This window comes from Chelonia mydas, chromosome 2, assembly GCF_015237465.2.
Source record: "Chelonia mydas isolate rCheMyd1 chromosome 2, rCheMyd1.pri.v2, whole genome shotgun sequence".
Classification (NCBI taxonomy): Eukaryota; Metazoa; Chordata; order Testudines; family Cheloniidae; genus Chelonia; species Chelonia mydas.
The window spans coordinates 130,571,457-130,595,353 of NC_057850.1; the positions used below are offsets into that span (position 1 = coordinate 130,571,457).

Here is a 23,897-nt window from a genome sequence, read left to right on the forward strand (position 1 = left end):
CGGCTGTTACTCTGAAACCTGTAAATGTGTAGGTATGCAGGGAGGGTGTCAATGGACTTATCTTAAAAAAAAAGGAACAGTAGTTAAATCTATGCAATGTACACATGGCATCACAGATATATCAGTACTTTATGTTAACCTATCTTGAATTAATATAAAGCATATTGATGGACTCGTCCCCATATATGTTTCCCATCCTTATCCAATCTCTGATCATAATTCATTTAAAAACTTCTTAGGAAAAGTGATATTTACATAAGTGATTCTCACTAGAATTTGTTCACAATATATAATAGTTAACCTTTATTACTTAAAAAAAATCTCAGTTTTTCTCCACTCCTGTTAAGGGAGGATATTTATTGCCCACTTTACTGAATGTTTGGTATTCAAAGGTTAAATAAAAAACCCTGATCCTACACACAATTATGCACATGCTTAACTTTACTACGAGTAGTCACAGTGAAATCAAAGTTAAGCACATGTGTAAGTGTTTGCAGGATTGTAGCCTAAGGATGTTTGCATTCATTGATTTGCATCTGTAGGATGCTTTACAGTCATTACAGATTTGACTGGAATATGGTAAAAAAGGTAAAAATTCTTTAAAATGATGGCAGGTAAAGATTGCATAAACAATTTGATTAAAGTAGATCTGCTTATATTTAAGGAGTCTCTTTTCCTCTTAATATGAAAGTATAAATACCATTATCATTAATGGGAGTTACACAGATGCACATGGGAGAGAGAAGACCTCTCAGGGCTAATATATATTAAAAGGGTTTACACACCTGGAAAGTCCTGGAAAAAGATTAAAAAACAAATGAACAAAAAAAAACTTTACAGAGCCTCATGCCACAGAAACCCAGACATCTTTTAGGCACAGCAAGGCCTGAGACAAAATAATGGGAAAGGACGGGAAAAGAATTGAATGAAAAGCAGATGAAGAAAGTAGCTCCGGGATATGAAAGATGCATCATTTAATCCAACAGACTATACATACTTTAACATTTAATAAGAAAATACAAAATTTCAGGATTTCAGTTAAGTATTTGGGGTTCTTGAAAATCTTAATATGATTATAATCAGCTTAATGCAGTGCCAAATCCTAATGCAGTTCTACTCATGGTTTGGTTCTGAAGTCCTTGCTCGGACAAAACCTGATTGATTACAAATGAGACATGCAGTCAGAGAAGAAAATTGGACAGTAACTGTTTCCTACCAAAAGACTGCCATAAAAGCACACATTCTACTACGATTATAAAGTGATTTTGCATTTTTAGCAGTTAATTTGCTCTCCTGAGATGAAGTCTTGGCCCCACTGCAATCAGTGGGAGTTTTGCTATTGGCTTCAACTGGGGCCAGGATTTCAGCCCTGCAGTTACTACAAAACCGTAAGTTGCCTACAGGTCCTGATCTATTATCACTGTATCTTTGTCATGCCCACAAAGGCTTAGACTAGGAGCTTTGTGCAGATTCTTTACAGTTAGATGAATTTACCCTGAATTTGTGAACATGTAATATAAGCTCACTTTGGAGCATTCAGTTTTTGAATGGTTAGTAAACAGATACAAAGTGTGGCAGGATCCTAAAGTGATGATGTTGCCCAAACACCGTGTATTGGATGGCTGCCCTTTATGATAATGATGGCTGTTATTCACTCAAAGATCACGTTTGATGTTGCATAATGAAACAAGTATTTGAAGTACTGAGGAGCTACCTATCTGCCTATTTTAAAAACAAAAGAGCGTATCAGAGGGAAAATTAGTTTGAGGAATGTTTTGTTTAGGTCAGGCTATTTCACATATTGTGGGTTCAGAGCTCGACTTGGACTCAGGCATTATTGGGCAAATGTTGCACTACAGTGACATTGTGAAAGAATGTAGATGAGATCAGAGGAGAGAAGACAGGCTAAAATACTAATACAGGGAAACACTGTACATTTAAAGCACAACCCTCCCTCTCATTAGCAGTGTGTGGAGGTGCACTTCCCCACTGAGAGAGCTCCAGGAGGTACCCAGACAGCTCTACTGATTATTTCGTATGTAGGGAACAAGGCCATTGCTCTGCCACCCCCTATCCAATTTAGATAATCTAGCACCTAGCAAACCATGCAGCCGAGCACAAGCCTCATATTGTCTTCCTGCCAGAGAGTGCAAAGACTACCATTGCGCTTGGCCCAAGTGCAGGTGTAAAGAGGGAGGCTCCTGGTGCTCTTTCTGACCCTTTGCACACCCACACTGCTCTACGAACAATCTTACCTACAATATGAGGTGTAAATCATATGCAGGGCACCTACCCCACTGGACTGGCCTTTATTTTAAGGGTAACATGCTATTTTATTCCTAAAAGTTTCCCTTTAACTGAAAAGGGTTTGGAATTTTATTTTTTTAACAAAAAAATAATGAATTACCACAGAGGGGGAAAAAAACAAAATTTGAATTACAGAAGGAGGAGAGACTTTCAAAATCAAACTGGTTTGTGAGCTACAAAAAAAAATGTATAAAAGATTTGTAAAATTTTGAACTTAGTGGTGTTAGTTCTTCCCTCCTGAGAGAATAGGATAGAAAGGTCCATGATTCCCTCCTACTGGCCCAACTATAAACATGGAAATGGAAAACTATTTTATTGTGCTGTTGTCCTGCCACTTTAAGTGCGAACAATGGCTCTGATTCATTGCTGCCTTGCTCCAATTTTATGCTGATGTGACTCTGATGAAATCAATGTTGTTACACTGGTGTAAAATTGGATGGCTGTAATGTTGAACCAAGTCCAATATTCCTACTACAGCTGTAGTAAAGTTGGAACAAAAAAACCCTACAATGGAAGACCACCGCGAAACTTGGTAAAGTGGGACTAAAATTTAATAGCAAAGATTAAAAACCTATGAGAAATATGTCATAAACCAACAAGAAGTCTAGAGTTCTAGATGAAATAGACATTGAAAGCTGATTTCCACTGAACCTTCAATATTTCTAGCTGGGTGTCTGTCAATCTGAATTTCTTTCTAGGGCATTTCATACAGACATATTGAACAGATATGAAGTAATTTCGACAGAATTTACCTCAGGAATGCTTGTTGGTGACTGATGGCTAATTCAGACAACTTGCCCATGTCCTCATCTGAAGATCTTATGATAGATGTTTGGGGAGTGTTTTCTGTGCATTGGGAGTTACACACACAAATTGTATCAATAAAAAGGAGCTGTGTTATTAAATTCCAATTCATCATGAAGAAAATTCTGCACATCTTTAGTTCTTATTGGAGACTGTGTGTCATGGTGCTACATTGACTAGACTTCTTCAGAGTCTTAACGTGGTTTTTAATATTAAGAAAATTACCTTCTATTACTGTACATTTTTAAAATAGCTGCATCAAGCAATTTAGCTCATACCATAAGACAGAATTAAAAAAAAATAAATCGGTGAAGCTTTCCATATTTGTATCTATTTTCGAAAAGGAGATCTGAATGTGGGAGTATCTATTCCTGTCTAACTTGGTAACTAGAAAAAATATACAGATTCTGCCTGCTTATGATTAGCAAAGATCTTCAGTCTCCATAGGCATCTACTAACTTGCATTGAAATTCAGGAGCTCTTTCTAACTGTCAAGTAACATGATTCATGAATCAAACAGCATTGCATCCCCTCAAGTCAGGCTAAATAGCATGGAAACAGTTTTGCTTTGAGCAAAAACAGCAGCAGCACTGTATAATAAATTTAAATAGATTAAAAGTAACAAATGTCCAGCAACTGTCTGAACACCATTCTGAAAAAATGTTTATGACCAGCGTAGGCCGTGGTGTAATCGAGTGCAAATTTGATAGTCCTAGTCTTGTATGAATTTGTCAGAATTTTGTTCTCATATTGGCATGCCTGGAACTGAAGGATTCTAGATGCAGGATCACCAATGCCACTCAAAAATGGATTGTCTACTTTCCATGATGCATCAGCACACACATCTGCAGATCACACTGGCTATTTTTGCCACCATCTCATTGTAAGTTCTTATTCAGAATGCTATCCTCTGCCATGCCTAAGTCTTCCTAGCTTTACTGTTTTCCAAATATCTTCTTCCTACTGAATATATCAGTCTTTTCAATTATTTTAACACTTATGCAGTAGGTTGTGATTTGCAGGTTGAATGTCATCTTGTCCATATGAATAACCTACTAAAAACCCCTTTTATAATAGCCCTGCCTTCCCTAAATTGATCTTGATCTGACCATCGTAATCCATTGTAGCGCATGGACATTTTTTTCCATTCTTTTCCAAGCCCACATGCCTGCAGAGCTGCCTCTGCAAGAGAGTGGCGCATGGCTTGTGAAACGATGATGCAGTGACAATGCTTTCTCTGACATCCTGTGCCTTGGTGCCTATAAAAGACATCAGACATCTAGGAGTTTTCACAGAGAGCTGCACCTCTGGACTGCCCCTTAGTGCTGGAAATGCCTGAAAGGCAGAATTGCACCCTAAACAGTTATAATCTTATGAAAAGAATATATTGCATTAGAAAGAACTTATAGGTTCAGTGTCATGTAAAACTGAATGTTTATTTTTAAATGGTACTGTTTATTTAACCAGAAGAGACATGACACAGACAGAATAAGACTAGATTCATTTCAGTATTAAGACACCGACTTGAACAAATGCTATGTAATGTAACACTGTGTGGCCCAGTCTCCAGCTGTTTGAAGAAGCTTATTGCATCCTGTTCCACATATTATTTTGACTTGCTTTTGTAATGGTGAAAGTATAAGTACATGACAAATTCTTTCATTTAATCATATGTATTTTAAGAGGGGCATTTCTCGGTCACGTTTTTCCATTGTGAAATATAATATGAAATTTACTATGCAGAACAAGAGTCTATTTGAACTACTATTAAAGCAATCCTTGTATTTGTCCTTGAGAAGGCTATACACATTTTTCATACCTTACAGCTTCAATGAAGGGTTTGATGTACTTCAGGCTTCAGATTCCTATACTGAAGAGACCTAGATGTAATTCAGACTTCTTGCATGAATCCACACTGGAACTTAACGAACCTGTTCTCATTCTCCCATTAAAATAAATCAATAAATTACAAAGTTTACTTTACTAAATAAAAAAAATTGCCTAAAGAAATCCTTATTTTATATAGCTTTAAATTCCTGAAGGGTAAAAATGATAATTAAGCAGTCTCCGTTTATAAAGAACAGATCTTGCTAGCTAGACAAAGGTAATTTTTTAAAATATTTTTGACAGTTACAAAGTTGGTAGAAGCAATATATCTGCATTTCAGCAAGGGGAGATTTCACAAGTGACATGGTCAGCAAATGTAGACCAATCCTCCCACCCAGTGTGTAAACAAAGAGCTGCAGCACACAGGGAAGGAAACTGCATGATCTTACCTGGGGTTTCCAATCTGCTAGCTGTAGTTTTGGTTTTCAGGAGCTATGTGCTTGTTTGATATCTAGAGGCCACTCTGGCACCTGCTGCTGGAATATCCACCTGGGGGGTAAATGAGGTAACTAAACAATTTGGTGTCCCTCATTCTTCTTTTCCTCAGAAGGAATTACACACTTCCTATCCTAAACATCTTCAAATTTCACTATGGTTTCTGGAGGGAGTTAACATCAAATACATTTCAATAATTGGAAATAAATAAAATATAATATAATACCAACCACAAGTATCTGAACAATGGGTGAATCAGACCAGTCTAATCTCTGGATTTCAGGCCACACCTCAGACTTCTCTGCTTGCTAATAGGGTCTGCCAGTTTTCTTGGCTAACTGTGAGGGTGGGGGGACCCTAATGGCTGAGGATTCCCTCCACATACAGTAGATTCCACTTATCATCAACCTCTCAATTGCCAGCAAAAAGTTGCTATTATCCGGCAGTTGCTAATAAGCGAAAGGCAAGTTTGTGAGGCAGCAGCCACACAAGTAAGCACTGGGACTTGCCTTCCCTGGCTGCACCCCTGCAGAACTCCTTGCAGAGAGAAGGAGATCGCAGTCCAGATGCCTAGACTTTCTACGGGAGCAGGGGCACTGAAGCCCACATTGCTGCACTGTACCTCTCCCTGCACTCTCAGGGGGGTGGGACTCAGCACATCCCAGTGTTTCCTTCTTTGCATGCAGTTCGCCAGCAGGGTGCAGCCCAAAGACTGCAGGGAGAGAGGTACTGTAGATTAAAAGGGGGTTAGCCTGACTCTAAGTTGCCCAGGGCCTGGTAGGTTACAGAAAGTCATGGTAAAACTGATTGAGACTAGATAGAACCTTCAAAAGGATGTTAGTATCAATTCAATTGTTGTCTAACTAGTCACAACTGTTGAACAACTAGACACTACTGTTGAAAAGGCGTAGCCCCAGCTATTAATCAAACGGGTTCTATACTTTATCCAATAGACCATAAGGTATGGGACAATGATAAATGGCAGTGAATAGATTTAGAAGCCTGTATTGTAGAGCAAGGACAATGATTTATATGTGAAGACAATGTTTTTAAGATTAGCGACGCATGTTTTAATATCAATGAAGGAGTATGCCATTTCAAAGTACATCCTGAAGAAACTGATAAGACTGAAGTGGTGTACATAGGAAAAGGATATGTATGTTTTAGAACCATTTCTAAATATGTAATAACTAATGGAATGTATAATCAAACTGTATATAATGATTCCAACATGTGTGTTTGTAATGTTATAAAAATTGAAGATTGTGATTTTATGTAAACTTTACCAGTGTTTACATGTCAGTTAATTGAAAATTTGAGTGTATACTGAAGTTTACACCCCATGCCTATTGGTATGAATTTGTCACTAATGGCAAAACTTCTAGACCATCAGAATATACATCAACTGTTAACAAAGGCTAAAGAGAATGCAAAGAGAGTTTTAATTACTGTACACCATAACGGGGCAAACATAAAACAATACTAGAGAGAATAAAAAAGGTTGGAGAACATCTGTGGTGGGAAACACTGTTTTGATAGTCCCCCCCTACTAAGATGTTCAATATCCTTTTACATCCAATTATAATAATACAAATTGTGATTTTAATTGTGTTTATATATATATATATATATATATATATATATATATATATATAGTTGGATAAGGCAGGTAAAGCAACAATTAGAGTAGGCAACCCGATAATATCAAATCATACATCGTCTCATGAGGTAGCTGGAGTGGGATACAAGCATTGCCACCAAGAACAAAAATGCTCCATTCGTGGCTGCAGCCCGCTAGGTATTGAGGAGGTGGAAATTTGCCCCATTTGGGACCAATACTAATTTAGTGACAGCCTCACTGAAATCAACTGGCTGTTAAGGAGGGGATTGTTGTAGATTAAAAGGGGGTTAAGCCTGACTAAAGTTACTCAGGGCCTGCTAGGTTATAGAAGATCATGATAAAACTGTCTGAGACTGGTTAGAACCAGCCAAAGGGAAGGGAGGAGAATGTAGCAAGCAAAATAGAGAAGGTTCCAGAGAACTGGAAAGAGCACATAACCATGTGGTTGTCTGGACAATGCAGCATGCACAGAAGTGTATAAAGGACAGACTGAAGAGACATTTGGACTCCGTGGGACCACTGAGACTCTGTCAGGGAACCATCAAGATACATCAACCATAAGCAGCAAATGGGGGGTCATGGGGACATTGCCCCCCCCCCAAAACTGGATACACAGCACAGGCGATGCATGGGGGAGGCACTCAGATTTCTCCCTTAGCCCTGCTTCCTCCCTGAAGAGGAACATTCAGGGCAGGGAGGGGTGTGTCGAGCAGTGAGCCCGGAGCTCTATGCCTGCTGAGCAGTTTTCCACACGTGGTTTGCATAAGGGGAGGCTGGGAGAGAAGCTCCAGCTGGCACAGAGCCTGGAGGTGCTGCTCGCCTCCCGCCGCCCAGCCCCTTGGGGGGGCGGATATGGAGGAACATTGAGGGAGCAAGCGGCAATGCCAGCCAGATGCTCTCTGCTATCAAGCCAATTTCCCCCTCATAGGCTGTGTAAGGGGAGGGCAGCGACCCATTTCTGATGAGCAGAGCCAGGCAGCTGAGCTGCTTCCCAAGTGTCTATGCAGTGTACAGCCCAACTGAGTGGGCTGGGACTGGGTCAGACCTACCTGAAGGAACCTCTGTGACTGCAGGAAACTCTACAGTCCCCCTCACTTCCTGCCCCATCACTCTTCAGCTGTGGGAGGAGGGGTCACTCCATGGGGTGCTGCCCCCTGTCTGCCCAACCCTCTCTCCACTAGTCCTCCCACACCTGACTGCTCACCGAACCTCACCCCCTGCATCCAGAGCTCCCCAACCCCCTTGCACCTGGATCGCCTGCTGAACAACACCCCCTACTCCTTCACTCCCTCCCCCCCAAATACAGAAGTCAAACTATACCTATACCATCGATGCAGACCCCAAGGACTTATTCCAATGCCTGGCCAGCTCCATTGTGGGACTTTGCTACTAGGAATGCATAAGCTAGGGTGCTGTTAGTGGTTAATAGTTGCTTGCTTAGATGTTCAATAAACTTTGCTTAATCAGAGAATGGAAGGCTCTTGTCCGATTCCTGGTGTGCCCCAGTTCATCTACAAAATTCACTCAACAGAGGTACCATGTAGCTCTAGCATCTGGGTTGCAAACCCTCTCCATGCTAGTGCTCTGCCCAAAGACTCCCCTCCCAGCCCACAGCCCCTTGCCTCCTGTGTGGTCCCTGTGTGCAGACATCTTTGGCAGGCTGCAACCCCAGAAGGAAGTGCCAGGATATGCTAAGCACAGGCTACAGGCAGGTTTGCGGGGCTGCCGCCAGAGAAGGTACATCCCAGTGCTCTTCCTTCCCTGGCTGCAGCCTCATAAACCTGCCTGTACGTGTGGCCTTTCTTCCAAAAATAGTTGCTAATAATTGGCATGCCATTGCCAATATCCGGATCCTATTAACACTGATAATGGAATGGGATTGGTTCCCACCCAAATGTTGCCATTAACCAGAAGTTGCTAATACCAGGATTGCTATTAAGCAGAATCTACTGTGCACATATCTCTTTCCTCCGCAAGCCACTCTGCTCACTCCCTGCTCTCTTCTCTTACCTCCTTCTCCAAGGAGAGACAGTGGAAGCCAGAGTGACCATTGACTAGACTGAAGGGGAAGAATGGGAGGGCATTAGCAGAGGAAGTAGTTTGGCCTGTGTGGAGCGGGAGGGGGGAGTTCAGAAAAGGAACAAAGCTGGAAGAGGATTGTTGATAGAGGGAAAGAGAAGTGAGGAACTGGAGGAAAGAATCAACCTATGTGGTTGAAGGTGGAAAGTTAATGAAGTGGAGTGAGGTCCATCGCCGATAAGTGAGCACTAACTGCTGGATTTATTGGGGTATGGCTGCAATGTCAAGGAAGACAAGATGGTATTTGTGCAGGCTAATTGATGGAATTTGGGGAATAGTTGTATGGCGGGGTCCACTTTGTGACATGAGGCAAAAAACATACCCCATTTCATAGGTGCTTTGCTGATCCAATGTAAGCAAGTCTGGGTGGCAGTCAAGAGAAGTGATTTTTGTAACCTTCCTGAGCTCTATTATGCTTCTGTTCTGTTACGTGCCAGTTCCATGACTGCTGCAGACATGGCACCATGGAAAGTCCAGAGATTTTTGAAGACTTGCCTGAGGGCCAGAAAAATCCTGCAAAGCCCGAGTCTCAGACCTAAAATCTAAATTTAGCCAGATATGGCTTCAGGATAGTTAGAGAAGAAAGAGAAAATGTGATACAAGAGCTGGTGCTAGAGGCAACACTCAGAATTCAGCCTCCCTCTTCCTATCACCAGGCAACATTAACTCCAGCCCTGAGCTTCCAGTGATAGGAAGGATGGAAAGAGAGATGAAGATCACCGTGAGCATCTTTGAAAAGCTCTGCCCTTGCCCCTGCTCGCACTGAAGTCAACAGGAATTTTGGTATTGACTTCATGGAAGTAGGCTCTATTTTAACAGGATGGCAGTCAAGGTTTGCATTTTGCTCCTCATCTGTATATTTGTCTCTGGCTTGGATAATTATTTGCTAAATATATTATGACAATTTTCTTCAGTTTGTATCTTCAAGACTTTTGTATGAGTTCCTTCCTCCCCCCCCCCCTGAAATTTACAAGTTAATCATGAGGTAGTTATGTTATGGGTAAATTCATCCTGACATCCTTTTATGCTACTGAAACGAAGATCCTTCCACCACAATTCTAATTAATGGAGAACGTCTCAGACCCAAATTCCTGCTAGAGAAGTTAAGTTTTACCACTGACTTTCAATTGGAGCAGGTTCAGGCCACTATGACCTTGTATGGTGATTCAGCCTATTCATTATTCCTTACTATTAATATTAAAGAAAATACTATAGTAGGGCAGAAAATCAGAGATACAAATGGAAAAACTCAACTGAGTACTTGACTGATTTTACTATTTTCTAATAGATTGCCATTAAAAACAAAATGGCATGTTTGTTAAGCCTGGATACTTTCCCTTGTATTCAGATTTGCTGTATTTCTAAACTAATAGTTTACGTCAAAACATCCTGTTTCCGACAGTATAAAAATTATGCCATCTTATCATGACTTTTCCAGTAAATGTATCTAAATATGGTCTGTCATGCTGTCCGGAGTGGCTCATGAGTGAGAATACCAACCTCAAGGCAGACTTAACCAGCAGCAACAAACCCCAAACACAAACCCCAAGCTGGTTGTGAGCTCTGTACTTGCATTTCACCAACCAAGAAACAAGTATAAACTCCTCAGGCACCAAACTGCCTTAATATGGAGTCAAAGACAGTCCCCATTCCAATCTATCTTGCCATCCAGGCAAGCTTGACTCTGTGATATATGGACACTTTACACCAAAGATCACAAAACATTCAGGTTATTCCCAGTCCCAAAAGACCAGTCACTTACCCCAGGTCAATTTTCTTCCTTAGATCTCATACCAAAGACAACACTTGTAGCGAATTCTGTGGTGAAATAAATAGTTATTAGCAATTAAAAAGAAACAAGTTATTTACAAGGTAAAAAGAGGCAAACATACACACAGAAATGAGTTACAGTCTTAGGTTTCAAATATAGAGCTGGCATATTTCAGCAACCCTAAATCTGAGAGATGCTAGGAAGTGGATAAGAGAATGGAAACTGAAGGTATATTGTCGTCGTCCTATAGTCAGCTCAAGGGGGGAGAGAAGGCTCTAATGGTATTAAAGGTTGATAGATTTAAAGAAGTGTCATCTTGCCTGCTCATTCAGATACCAAAATAGTTATTCATCGAACAGAAAATGATATAATTGAACAGAAAAATACACTTAGTACCTTCTTATGGTCTCTAAAATTATTTGTTTTAAGAAAAAAACAAAGCTTTAGATACTGCAAATACCCTAAGCCATCATTCTGGGAATACATTGAATCTTTTAAATATTATTTGTAACAATGGTAAAGAATAACAAAAACTGCCCACAACAGAATTTCTCAGTGTCCTATTTCTTTCTGTATAACTGGTTGGGAAATGGAGTGACCTGATTTGATTCAAGCCCTGTGCCTCTGACAGTTCAACTGTACAATCCACAAGAACGTTAATACTAATAGAGACAAGTGTACCCAAAAGGTTAGTCTACACTGCATGTTTCTTTTGGTGGAGTGTAGCGTTCATATGCGTCTAGCCCCACCCCGGCCTGGGTATAAATAGCAGAGTAGTCAGTGAGGCCATCTTAGGTGAGTAGAGTGAAGACCGGCCTGAAGGGTGTAGGTATGTATGTCAGTATGTGGCCTACACAGATCTCTACTCATTCAACCCCCATCTTCCCACCTACAATGATAGTTTTAGCAGTGCAGCGCCTGGTTGCCTCCCTGTTACTGGCAGCTCCCCACTGATGGAGCTCTTCCCCCTGCAGGGAAAGACTCTGGAAGGGGTGTTTCCTCACTGCTTCCGCCCTGCCAGAGCCTTTCCTCACTGCAAGGAAAGACTTCTGCAGCCAGAAGCTGCTGAAGCCTTTCCCTGCTGCCTGAGTCTTTCACTGACCCATGCAGGTACACACAACCGTATGGATTCAGTTTGCTTTTCACTGCAATGTGTAGCTATACATGCACACTACTGGCAGTGGTATATAGGGTAGTGTAGATATAACCTAAAATAACAATGTTAACATTGCTTTGGTTGTACATTTAAGAAGTTCAGTACCAGGCAAATTGGTTGACACTATAGTAAAGAACAGAATTATCAGACACATAGGTTAACACAATTTGTTGGGGAAGGGTCAACATGTTTTTTGTAAAGGGAAATCATGCCTCACCAATCTATTAGAATTATTTGAGGGGGATCAACAAGCATGTCGACAAGGGGGATCCACTGGATGTAGCATACTTAGATTTTCAGAAGGCCTTTGACAAGGTCCCTCACCAAAGGCTCTTATGCAAAGTAAGCAGTCATGGGATAAGAGGGAAGGTCCTCTCATGAATCAGTAACTGGTTAAAAGACAGAAAACAAAGGGTAAGAATAAATGGTCAGTTTTCAGAATGGAGAGAGGTAAACAGTGGTGTCCCCCAGGGGTTTGTATTGGGACCAGTCCTATTCAACATATTCATAAATGATCTAGAAAAAGGGGTAAACAGTGAGGTGGCAAAATTGCATATGATACAAACTTACTCAAGATAGTTAAGCCGAAGCAGACTGCAAAGAGTTACAAGGAGATCTGTGATGGGGCGCACTCACCCTGCACTGGATGGGAAGGGTTTAACCCTACATTGTGGGCTGAGGAAGCCACACCCCCTTTACCCTACTGGGCATGCTCCAGGTGTACCAGTATAAAAGAGAGCAGCTTGGCTCAGTTGGGGGTGACTGCCGTGGAAGAAGTATGTGCTCTAGCCAAGGCTCAGTAGAAGCCTGGGACCATAGAAGCTGGGAATGCTGCAGCCCAAGGCAGACTCCACAGCAACCTTGGAGGCCTTGCAGGGTTCAGAGGCACTGGAGAAAGGGTAGCCCGGAGAACCTAGAGGTAACAGGGACGCCCAGACCGCAGCAGCAGGGAGGATGGCAGGAACCAGCCCAAGGGAATCAGGTGGTGGACCAATGAGTGAGCCAAAGCCTTGAATCAGTGTGTTTTGGTTGGAGCCTTCCCTGTTGACCCAGTGGCCCACTCTGTGACCACTAACAGGGCCCTGGGCTGGGGTCTGGTGGAGTGGGAGGAGCTGGATCCACCTACTGGGGATGCAATCCCTCCCCCTGTGCCTAGCAGTGGCCTCTAGACCATACTGCCCAGCTGACAAGGGCAAATGTATTGACTTGGGCCACTAGGCCTTACTGCCCTGCAAGAAGAGGCAGACTTCCTGACTCTGGCCCTTAGGCCTTACTGCCCTGCTGATAAGGGCAAGTGTGTGGACTCTGGATGGGAGGAACGTAAATGTAAGATATATATGCTTCTCCCCCCGCCCCCTCTTTTTTTTCCCTGTCACAGGATCTCATAAAACTGGGTAACTGGGCAACAAAATGGCAGATGAAATTCAATGTTGATAAATGCAAAGTAATGCACACTGGAAAAGATAATCTCAACTGTACATACAAAATGATGGGATCTAAATTAGCTGTAACTACTCAAGAAAGAGATCTTGTAGTTGTTGTGGATAGTTCTCTGAAAACATCTGCTCAATGTGCAGTGGCAGTCAAAAAAGCTAATAGAATGATAGGAACTATTAGAAAAGTGATAGGTAATAAGACAGAAAATATCATATTGCCTCCAGAAGCTGGGAGTGAACGACAGGGGATAGATCACTCGATGATTGCCTGTTCTGTTCATTCCCTTTGAAGCATCTGGCACAGTTAGAAGACAGTATACTGGGATAGGTGGACCATTGGTCTGACCCAGTATGGTCTTTCTTATGCTCTTAATTTCAGAAATGACTCAAATCCTTCTCTCATTGAAATCAGTGACAAGAATCCCACTGATTTCCAAGGACGCAGCACCGGACACACTGTTCTAGAATCAATCAGGAGTAAAATCTGAAAAGTGGCTAGACTCAGTACACTTCAGAAAGTAAGTCTCATCTAGTTCAGTTAAAAGCAAAGGGAAGCTATTTTAATTTTGGCAATAAACAGAACTGCAGGCAGCTCTCTCCTGCATGCTGAAACCCAGCTGAATAATCCCACTAAATTAATGGGAGTAAATTCAGGTCTTTGCTTACTTTTGCCTATTAATATTGCTATGTTAGGTGTCACCAGGTTACACTGTTACACATCTAATTTTTTTTTTTAGCTGATAAGCAAATGTGCAGTCCTGGGAAGACAATATTATTTTGTTCTGGTAATGCCACAGTTCTGATACAGAGAGTGCCTGGAGAGAGAAATAAACTGCGCAAGAAGCAAGAAAGTTTTATTTCTGCCTTGGTCTCTGGTTAGAGTCAATCCTTAAAGCAGAATTATTCCCTGGGATCCGGGCATGGGTGCCCTGTTTATTTTTATAAAAGAAGGGATTGCCGTGCATACTGTTTGACCATCTCTGTTCTAAGACTGGTGTACGCCTGTCAATGAAACAAGTTACATTTAGAATATACTCACAATTAACATCACTGGTTTCTCCTCTATTGAGAAGTCAACTTGCAAATCCCCAAATATCTGCTACTGCTGGGCAGAGGGGTGAGATTAATGTCAGAAGATGTAACAATACATTTGTTCCTACTGTATTTTAATTAAATGCTCCAACTTACAACTATTTGCATATGCTGCTGGGTTTTTTCCTGAGTTCTTTAAAGAAGACAGTACTCCTCACTCCAAACTTCATTACCACCCTCACCTTGAAAACCAACAGACTTGGAAATATATGGTAGGCTAAAGGTGTATTACTAAAAATACTAAAGAAATTAAGCAAAGCAAATATAGGTGATTATAAAGAGTCCCACTTACACTGACTGTGGGCTTGTCTACACAGTGTGCAATGCACGCTACAGGGGTGTGATTTCAATAATACTAAGTTAATGTGCACTCGGAACTTTCAGTGTGTGACAACAAGGTATACATGTGCCAGTTAGATCAACACGTTGGTGCGCTTTAGAATGTATACCCCTCTAGTGTGCATTGCCACACGGTGTAGACAAGGCCTATGCCATAGCCCCTCAAAGGCAGTGGTGAAACCTTCAGTGCTTGGGCAATGAGGGCTATCATATAATGTAGACAGCAATTTTGATTTGGTCCAGAGGAAATGGATTAGGTAACTAACTGGTCTTTTCCATCTCTAAATTCTACCAAATTTAGCTGTTACTTCACTATTATCCTGTTCTAATAGAATCATAGGATTGGAAGGGACCTCAAGAGGTCATCTAGACCAGTCCCCTGCACTCATGACAGGACTAACTATTACCTAGACCATTCCTGACAGGTGTTTGTCTAACCTGCTCTTAAAAATCTCCAATGATGGATATTCCACAACCTCCCTAGGCAATTTATTCCAGTGCTTAACCACCCTGACAGTTAGAAAGTTTTTCCTAATGTCCAACCTAAACCTCCCTTGCTGCAATTTAAGCCCATTGCTTCTTGTCCTATCCTCAGAGGTTAAGAAAATTTTTTATTTCTCCTCCTTGTCACAACCTTTAACATGAAAACTGTTATGTCTCCTCTGTCTTCTCCTTTCCAGACTAACCAAACCAATTTTTTTCAATCTTCCCTCATAGGTCATGTTTTCTAGACCTTTAATGGGTAATAGTTCTTCGTTTAGTGGGGTTTGCAGATGCATATTTCTCTATGTTCATAGAATCACATTTTTAAAGCTATATGTGCATTTGCAGGTGGCAGCAGATGTAGTTAGACATGAGGATATCCATAGTCAAATCATATACCAACTTCATGTGCATATGCACCAGAGAAAAAGGGGCTCTGATTTTTCTACCTGGCTTTAACATCTCCTATCTTTCCATTCCTACTGCAAATACAGCTACAATTCTGTACTACCATATTGCCTTTTGCAGCAAGAGTAAGCACCACCTGATGCCAATATAATACATCTTCCTCCCCAGCCCCCAGAAAATATCTCCCTTCCCCCAACCCCTGGATTTGTTATAGGCACGCCATAATCACAGGACAGGGAACCACTCAAAGGATGGTAAATATGGGTCCACAACTCTGATCCCCTCTGATTTCCCACAACAGTATGCAGTGAAAGAGGAAGAAATCACCTAACACAGCTGCAAAATGAAGTAACGGAATTATCTTCTTCCAAAGGGTCCTGTTGTCTCATGGCTTCCTTGCCCTTTGCCAATGAAGTGAGCGTCAATTATATGATTTTCATCCTGGTATACTCTCCACCCTGGTCATCCCTCCCATCTTCTGCCTGGAGGTTGCAAGCCAGGTAGCTACTAGATATAATTGCTCCCCTCACCGTTCAGGAAAGGTTTGGGGTCCAGAGGGTCCAAGGGCTCATTGCACTTTTAATTTATGATGGTAAGCTATGGAACTCTTTGATGTTTTAAAGATTCCTAGGAATTATTCTCCAGGTATAAAATGTCCTTTTTGTATTTACTGTCAAGCTTTAATATATTCCTTTAGGGCGGCCTATGTAAAATGGTTGCTAGGCAACCAGGCTCCCATCATCTTTCCTATCATAATGCAACAATCAAAGATGAGCATGCCAGGCAGAGCCTCGTAGGCATTTGTGTAGCCTAATGACAGGTCAATTAAAAAAACAAACAGGACTATGCCCTACCTGTCACTCTATCATGTGCAAATTTGTCATTACTATGTGTTAATTAATTCTACGCACAGCAAACCACACAGTACAAAATATACCTGCTGAGGCTGCCAAAGTACCAGGCTAGCATCATCTGCTAGTGGCAGTATGGCTGAGGCGCACTACACAGGGAGGAGCAGGCCCAGAAGGAAATCAAATTCCGGTAGTGAGAAACTGGAGATAAGTTAAGATCAGTGCTCACTCTTTGCACCACTTCCAGAGACATACAATCCCAGCTTGCTACTTTCTAGTCTTGTCCAACACCCTGACAACAGCCAACCCCTTTTTTTGCCCATCTCCCTCCCAAAAAACAAACAACAAACTAACTTACTGTTGCTCTATAAAACAAAAAGAAAGTGCATATAAATACATGAGTTTTCTGACTCATCTGCTGTCTATTTTTATCCTGACCAGTTGTTGCAGCAACCTATTGAAGACTGACCACCTCCAGCTGAGTCTCCTGCCAAAAACATACCGAATGCACATCCACCTGTATCATCCTTAGCTAACTATTGCCTATTGATAGAATTGTCTGGAGAACACTATCTCTGAGTTCAGGTCAGTCCTTCACACTGGCTTTGCATACCTGAGCCTCCCTCTGGAAAAATTGTGCATGTGCCTATTGCCTGTCTGTATCAGATGATGTGTGAAAGCAAGCTGTTGATAAAATAGTCCCTAATATCGTTTGGGAATTTCATTAACATGCTGCTTATAAGACAGAGAATGTTTTTGCTGTTAAGGCACTGGACTGGGCCTCAGGAGATCTGGGTTCAAATCTAGTTCTGCCACAGAGCAGTTGTCTGCATAATAGGGGTGTAAATTTTAGTTCGTACCAGCATACTGTGCACTAACTGGTCTGTATGGCCCGTGCTTTCACACACTAAATGTTCCCTAGTGAAATCAGCACAGTTTGAAATGGGACTACATTAATATGCACTAGGGAACTTTTAGTGCACGTCCGAGGAGTCCACCAGTTATGCACAACATGCAAGTGCAGTCTAAAATGTATACCCTCTGGTCTGGAATAAAGCATCATGTAGACAAGCTTGGATTTTGTGAACTTGGCTGAGATGAGAGGGCATCTGGGGTCTCCCTGGCTGCGTGGAGGGTTCCTCCTTGCGAGGTGAGGCTTTGGGCTGACCCCGATGGTGGGGTGTTGTCTCGGGTTGCCCCTTCTGGTATCCACTCCAACTGCTAGTCAGAATCAGGTTGAGGTTGGAGACTGAAGCCCAGAAGCAAGGTGTTGTCTGGAGTCACAGCAGGCCAGAAGTCTGTGTGGTTGCCCAGACAACTTACTGGGGCACTCTTCAGGGTTAAATAGTGTACTTGTCCAATCAGAGGGCCACAGGATGCAGTCACTGCAGACTTTTTAGGCAGTACTTCCTGTGACACCTAATCTCCACAGTGCTCTTTGGAGATGGCTCTGCATGATCTGGACAAACTGGAGAAATGGTCTGAAGTGAATAGGATGAAATTCAATAACAAATGCAAAGTACTGCACTTAGGAAGGAAAAATCAGTTGTACACATACAAAATGGGAAATGACTGCCTAGGAAGGAGTACTGCGGAAAGGGATCTGGGGGTCATAGTGGACCACAAACTAAATATGGGTGAACAGTGTAACACTGTTGCAAAGAAAGCAAATGTTGTTCTGGGATGCAGGAGTGTTGTAAGCAAGCCACGAGAAGTAATTCTTTGACTCTGTTCTATGTTGATTGGCCTCAGCTGGAGTATTGTGTCCAGATCTGGGTGCCACATTTCAAACTCGATAAGTTTATGGAGGAGATGGTATGATGGGATAACATGATTTTGGTAATTAATTGATCTTTAAATATTCATGGTAAATAGGCCTAATGGCCTGTGATGGGATGTTAGATGGGGTGGGATCTGAGTTACCCAGGAAAGAATTTTCTGTAGTATCTGGCTGGTGAATCTTGCCCATATGCTCAGGGTTTAGTTGATAGCCATATTTGGGGTCGGGAAGGAATTTTCCTCCAGGGCAGATTGGAAGAGGCCCTGGAGGTTTTTTGCCTTCCTCTGTAGCATGGGGCACGGGTCACTTGGTGGAGGATTCTCTGCTCCTTGAAGTCTTTAAACCATGATTTGAGGACTTCAATAGATCAGACATAGGTGAGAGGTTTTTCGCAGGAGTGGGTGAGATTCTGTGGCCTGCGTTGTGCAGGAGGTCAGACTAGATGATCATAATGGTCCCTTCTGACCTTAGTGTCTATGAAGCTATGAAAGATGTGGACAAATTGGAGAAAGTCCAGAGAAGAGCAACAAAAATTATTAAAGGTCTACAAAACATGACCTATGAGGGAAGACTGAAAACAATGATTTGTTTAGTCTGTAGAAGAGAAGACTAGGAGGAGGAAGAAAAATTGCTCTCCTTAACCTCTGAGTATAGGACAAGAAGCAATGGGCTTAAATTCCAGCAAGGGTGGTTTAGGGTTAGGTTGGACACTAATGTAACCTTTCTATCAAGTGGAGCTGAATTCAGTATCTAGGGGTTTCTTTTCAACAATACAACACAGAACCGGCTCAAGTAACCTGGGCACCTCTGAGAGGCAATACTTTCCCACTCGCAAGCACAGAGTCTGAGTGTAGAAAAGAAACTTTTAATGAAAGGATGGAAGTCACCCGATATTAATTAGGGATAATGCCACAAGCAGGATTCATAATCACAAAACTGTGAGCAGGACACCCACCCTAGAGTGCATGAGCAGTGCCTTCTACCTCATGTTCTTGAATTCTACAACTGAAAGTTCCTTTTCTATGCCCCTCTCTGCTCCCTCACCATACCCCAATCACAGTGGTTGGCCTTGATCAGTGAAAACACGGGGTTCAGAGTGCATCTATGTGAGTTTGCTTCCCACCCAGGGAAGAAGACACCTTGCTTGCTCCACTATCTGAGCACTTGTGCGGCTGGCGGGGCAGCCAGCCAGAGCATTCCTCTCTGGTGGCTGCCCCGCCAGCTGCCATTCCCCTTGCCAGCAGTCACCTTCTACCACCTGCCTCTCTTCTGTGACCTCTGCAAGTCAGTCTCTTGAGATTTTACCAGCTCTTAATGATTTTCAGCTCTTAGGCTGAGCAAAGATACTGTCCCACCACAAGTGATTGTCAGCTCTTTTGAGCACTTAAAATAACAAAAGGCTCCTAATGGAGCCTATTTACCTCTATCTTTGAGCAGTGGGGAGGAACAAGTTAAACCACACTAGGGACCCTTAGGGAGAGTCCACACCTCATGGATGGTGTACCTGTCTCCACCCTTCTTATTTTCACAGGGGTCTGGCATTCAAGCCCCTGGCTTAATGAAGTCCTTCCAGCTGAGGGTGACCCATTCATCTGGAACAGGTTAAGCACAGTTCTGTTCCCCTTTACTCATGCAATAAAGACAACAACATTGATAACATTTCACTACCCCTGCATTCAGTGCTAAAGTGATTTGTAACCCAACACCAGCCAAAGCTGACCACTTTGAACAACGCTGTTCTATCTATGAGATAGAGCACACCCTCTACTCCGGGCTCCAGCCCAGGGACCCTAATAGTATTAGCTATGGTAGCTGACCTTTTAGAAACATGACATGTACAATTCCCTGGGCTACTTCCCCCACAGCAGCCCTCACTTCCTCAAGCTCCACTTCACCCTTACCTCAGGACCTCCTTCCTTATGCCTGATATGGTGTGTACTGCTCAGTCAATCCAACAGCACAACTTCCTTCCACAGCTCCTGACATGCACATACACCTGACTAACTGGGAGGCTTTTAATTAGTTTCAGCCAGCCCCTGATTGGCTTCAGGTGTCCCAATCAACCTAGCCTTCTCCCTGCCTTCTGGAAAGTTAATTGGCCCCAGGTGTCTTAATTGACCTGGAGCAGCTGCCATTTCATTTATCTTGGTCCCAGGGATTTGTTTAACCTGGAGCTAATACGTCTATCTCCCACTACTTTTCTATAGCCATCTGGCCTTGCCCCGTCACAGCATATAGTTAACTTTAAGACATCAGTATTGCCAACTCTCACAATTTTATCTTGACTCTAGCAATAGGTGCCTGATTTCTTACCTGTCTTATGAAAACATGATGAAAAACACCAACTCATGAATTTTCCCTTATTCAAAATGGCCACTGTCTCCTATTACTGTCCATATGGCTGAAACCAGCAAGATAGACTGTAGAGAAATGGCAGCTATCTGAATGTGGAAGTGAGGCTACCCTTAGTAAAGCTGGCTGCACCTCCCACTGTTTTTAATGCAATTCATGCCAGTCCAGAGGTAAATGTCTGCCACTTTGTGTTCCAGGGGGCTGGAGAGGACACAGACTGCGAGGAGAAGCAGAGACACTGTCAAGGCTGATTCCCCACTCTGGCACTTCAGGTGCAGAAGGTGGGGGCCCGCAAGGATTTTAAAAATTAATACTGGCTAGTCCAGGCTGGTAGCAAACTCCAAAGGTCACAGCTTCTCTCTGACCCTGGATGAGTAGATGCTGTCACCACCTAAGTGCAAAAATCCCCTTTTTAGAGAACCCAGAAAGGCACAGTTGGGAATTCCTTCCTGTGTGGTACCCTCAAGCCCTTTAACACCCCCCCACACACCTCCAGGGAAGAGCTGAGAAATTTAAAAAAAAGGAAATCTGCTGTTGCCACCAGCTAATTAAACAACATGTGCACAAACCTCTTAGGATACCAAAAATCCAATCCTGTTCTTTAAAAAGGTAAATTGTATTAAAAACAACAACAAAAAAGAAAATACATCTGGAACTTAGGCTTTTGCTAGGTTTAATAACCCAATTACAAAATAAGCATCAAGATAGCTCTTTTCAGCTTAAAGATTACAGGCAAAACGAAAGCATCTGGGGTTAGCACAGAGGAGTCCACAAGTCAATGAGAAATAACCCTAATCGCATCTTTCTAGACATTCCCTGATTTACTTACATAATTGGGGTTTCAGATAAGTAGGGCTGAAGTATGATTTGATGCTTTTTCATACCTGGCTTTAAAGCTTTTTACAGCATACCTCCAGCCCTGTCCTGCTCTGTCCCCTCTCTCAGGAGACAACAACAGACAAAGGGAAGGTTTTTTAAAAAAACAAATTTTAAAAAGTTCTAGTCTTCCCATTAGCTATTTTGATCAAGTGCCCACTCCCTTTCTCTTATCTATGGGCTTTTTTTAACGCTTTACAGGTAAAGCAAGGAGAGAATAGCTACTAACAGGGATTTTGTAGCTAACTGGCTGGGTGGGTGGGTGTCCATAAAAGGGAACTATTTCCCCCCTCCCCTTCATTTATTACAGACACTATGAATGATGGGTGGTGAGAGCAAAGAAGAGCAGGGAGCGGGAGGCACATTTAAGGATTTCAGGGGAATGTGGAGAGGAGGGAGGTCAGGAACAGCAGGACGCAGGGGAGGAGTTGGCGGGAAAGTGCTACCCAGTCTCGGTCAGAGAAGTGGGGTGGAGGTCGGGGAGTCAGGCAAGTGTTAGTTCTTGCAAATGGCTAAACCAATCCTATATTGTTTTTACTGTGACATTATTGCTTATATGAACAATGGATATACAGTAAGTTTAAAGTTTTTTAATGTGTATATCTATAATTCAGCCCTAAAAAGAAATATAAGTTCTGAGTGCAAGTGTGATTCACCATGCAATAATTAGGTCAGCGGTTTTCAAACTATTTACAATCCAGTCGTGATTCTATTACAGGAAAAACTAGGAGGGCAGAAAGTCAAGACAGTAATAGGAAATGGATGCTAGGTCCCCCCTCTTAGGGGTGTGAAAAGGGTAAGTGGAGTCTCCACCTGAGTAGCTAGGGGGAGGTGTGAATTTTTGTGTGCATTTAAGGTTGACTTTTAAGTAAAATAGATCAAAGCATGCTAGGGAACTGTTTGTGCATGGCAGCAAGGTCCACACAGACCCTTAGTGTGCAGTAGATTCACATTGCAGATTGAAGTGAATGAAATGGTCATGCACACAAGCCCTAAAAATATGATTTGATGGTTCTAATTATTTTAGTGCCAATCTCAATTTTTGGCGGTCTGATTCATGAGTTTTTTCTCGATGAGGTTCAACTCACAAGTTCTGATTTCTTGAGGTTGGCAATACTGCTACAGTAAGTAGTCCTATTGCAATCAACAGGGCTACTCCTAGTAGTAAAAAGAAAAGGAGTACTTGTGGCACCTTAGAGACTAACCAGTTTATTTGAGCATGAGCTTTCGTGAGCTACAGCTCACTTCATCGGATGCATAGCATATCGTGGAAACTGCAGAAGACATTATATACACACAGAGACCATGAAACAAAACTTCCTCCCACCTCACTCCCCCGCTGGCAACAGCTTATCTAAAGTGATCCTCAAGTAGAGCCATTTCCAGCACAAATCCAGGTTTTCTCACCCTTTCCCCCCCCACACACACACATACAAATTCACTCTCCTGCTGGCAACAGCCCATCCCCCTTTGAAACCCCTCTTTATAATGCGCATGATAATCAAGGTGGGTCACCTTCAGGGGACACCATCACAGGGCCTAACAACATCAGCCACACTATCAGAGGCTCGTTCACCTGCACATCCACCAATGTGATATATGCCATCATGTGCCAGCAATGCCCCTCTGCCATGTACATTGGTCAAACTGGACAGTCTCTACGTAAAAGAATAAATGGACACAAATCAGATGTCAAGAATTATAACATTCATAAACCAGTCGGAGAACACTTCAATCTCTCTGGTCACGCAATCACAGACATGAGGGTCGCTATCTTAAAGCAAAAAAACTTCAAATCCAGACTCCAGCGAGAAACTGCTGAATTGGAATTCATTTGCAAATTGGATACTATTAATTTGGGCTTGAATAGAGACTGGGAGTGGCTAAGTCATTATGCAAGGTAGCCTGTCTCCCCTTGTTTTTTTCCTGCAAACCTCCCCCCCCCCCCCAAGACGTTCTGGTTAAACTTGGATTATTGCTGTGCACATTGTAAGATGAGCTGTTGCCAGCAGGAGAATGAGTTTGTGTGTGCGGTTTTTGGAAAAAAAGGGGGGGGTGTGGGGGGGGGGTAGAAAACCTGGATTAGTGCTGGAGGTGACCCACCTTGATTATCATGCGCATTATAAAGAGGGGTTTCAAAGGGGGATGGGCTGTTGCCAGCAGGAGAGTGAATTTGTATGTGTGTGGGGGGGGAGGGGGGGGAAGGGTGTGAGAACCTGG

The 23,897-nt window shown here is 42.5% G+C and overlaps 2 long non-coding RNA genes across 3 annotated transcripts; one reads left to right on the forward strand and one right to left on the reverse strand.

Annotated features, from left to right (window-relative positions):
* Window positions 1-1,079: 1,079 nt before the first annotated feature.
* On the reverse strand, window positions 1,080-10,945 carry LOC122464580. Its single transcript, XR_006288755.1, has 5 exons — window positions 10,896-10,945; window positions 5,388-5,487; window positions 4,931-4,991; window positions 3,060-3,153; window positions 1,080-1,154 (listed from the first exon to the last, which is right to left on the reverse strand). It is a non-coding gene; the product is annotated as an uncharacterized LOC122464580 (long non-coding RNA).
* A 1,873-nt stretch (window positions 10,946-12,818) lies between these two features.
* Window positions 12,819-17,303, forward strand: LOC122464581. 2 transcript variants are annotated; one of them, XR_006288756.1, is made up of 4 exons: window positions 12,819-12,979; window positions 13,876-14,014; window positions 16,192-16,318; window positions 17,111-17,303. It is a non-coding gene; the product is annotated as an uncharacterized LOC122464581 (long non-coding RNA). The 2 variants fall into 2 exon arrangements; XR_006288757.1 differs by having other exon boundaries at window positions 12,836-13,042.
* Window positions 17,304-23,897: the final 6,594 nt, after the last annotated feature.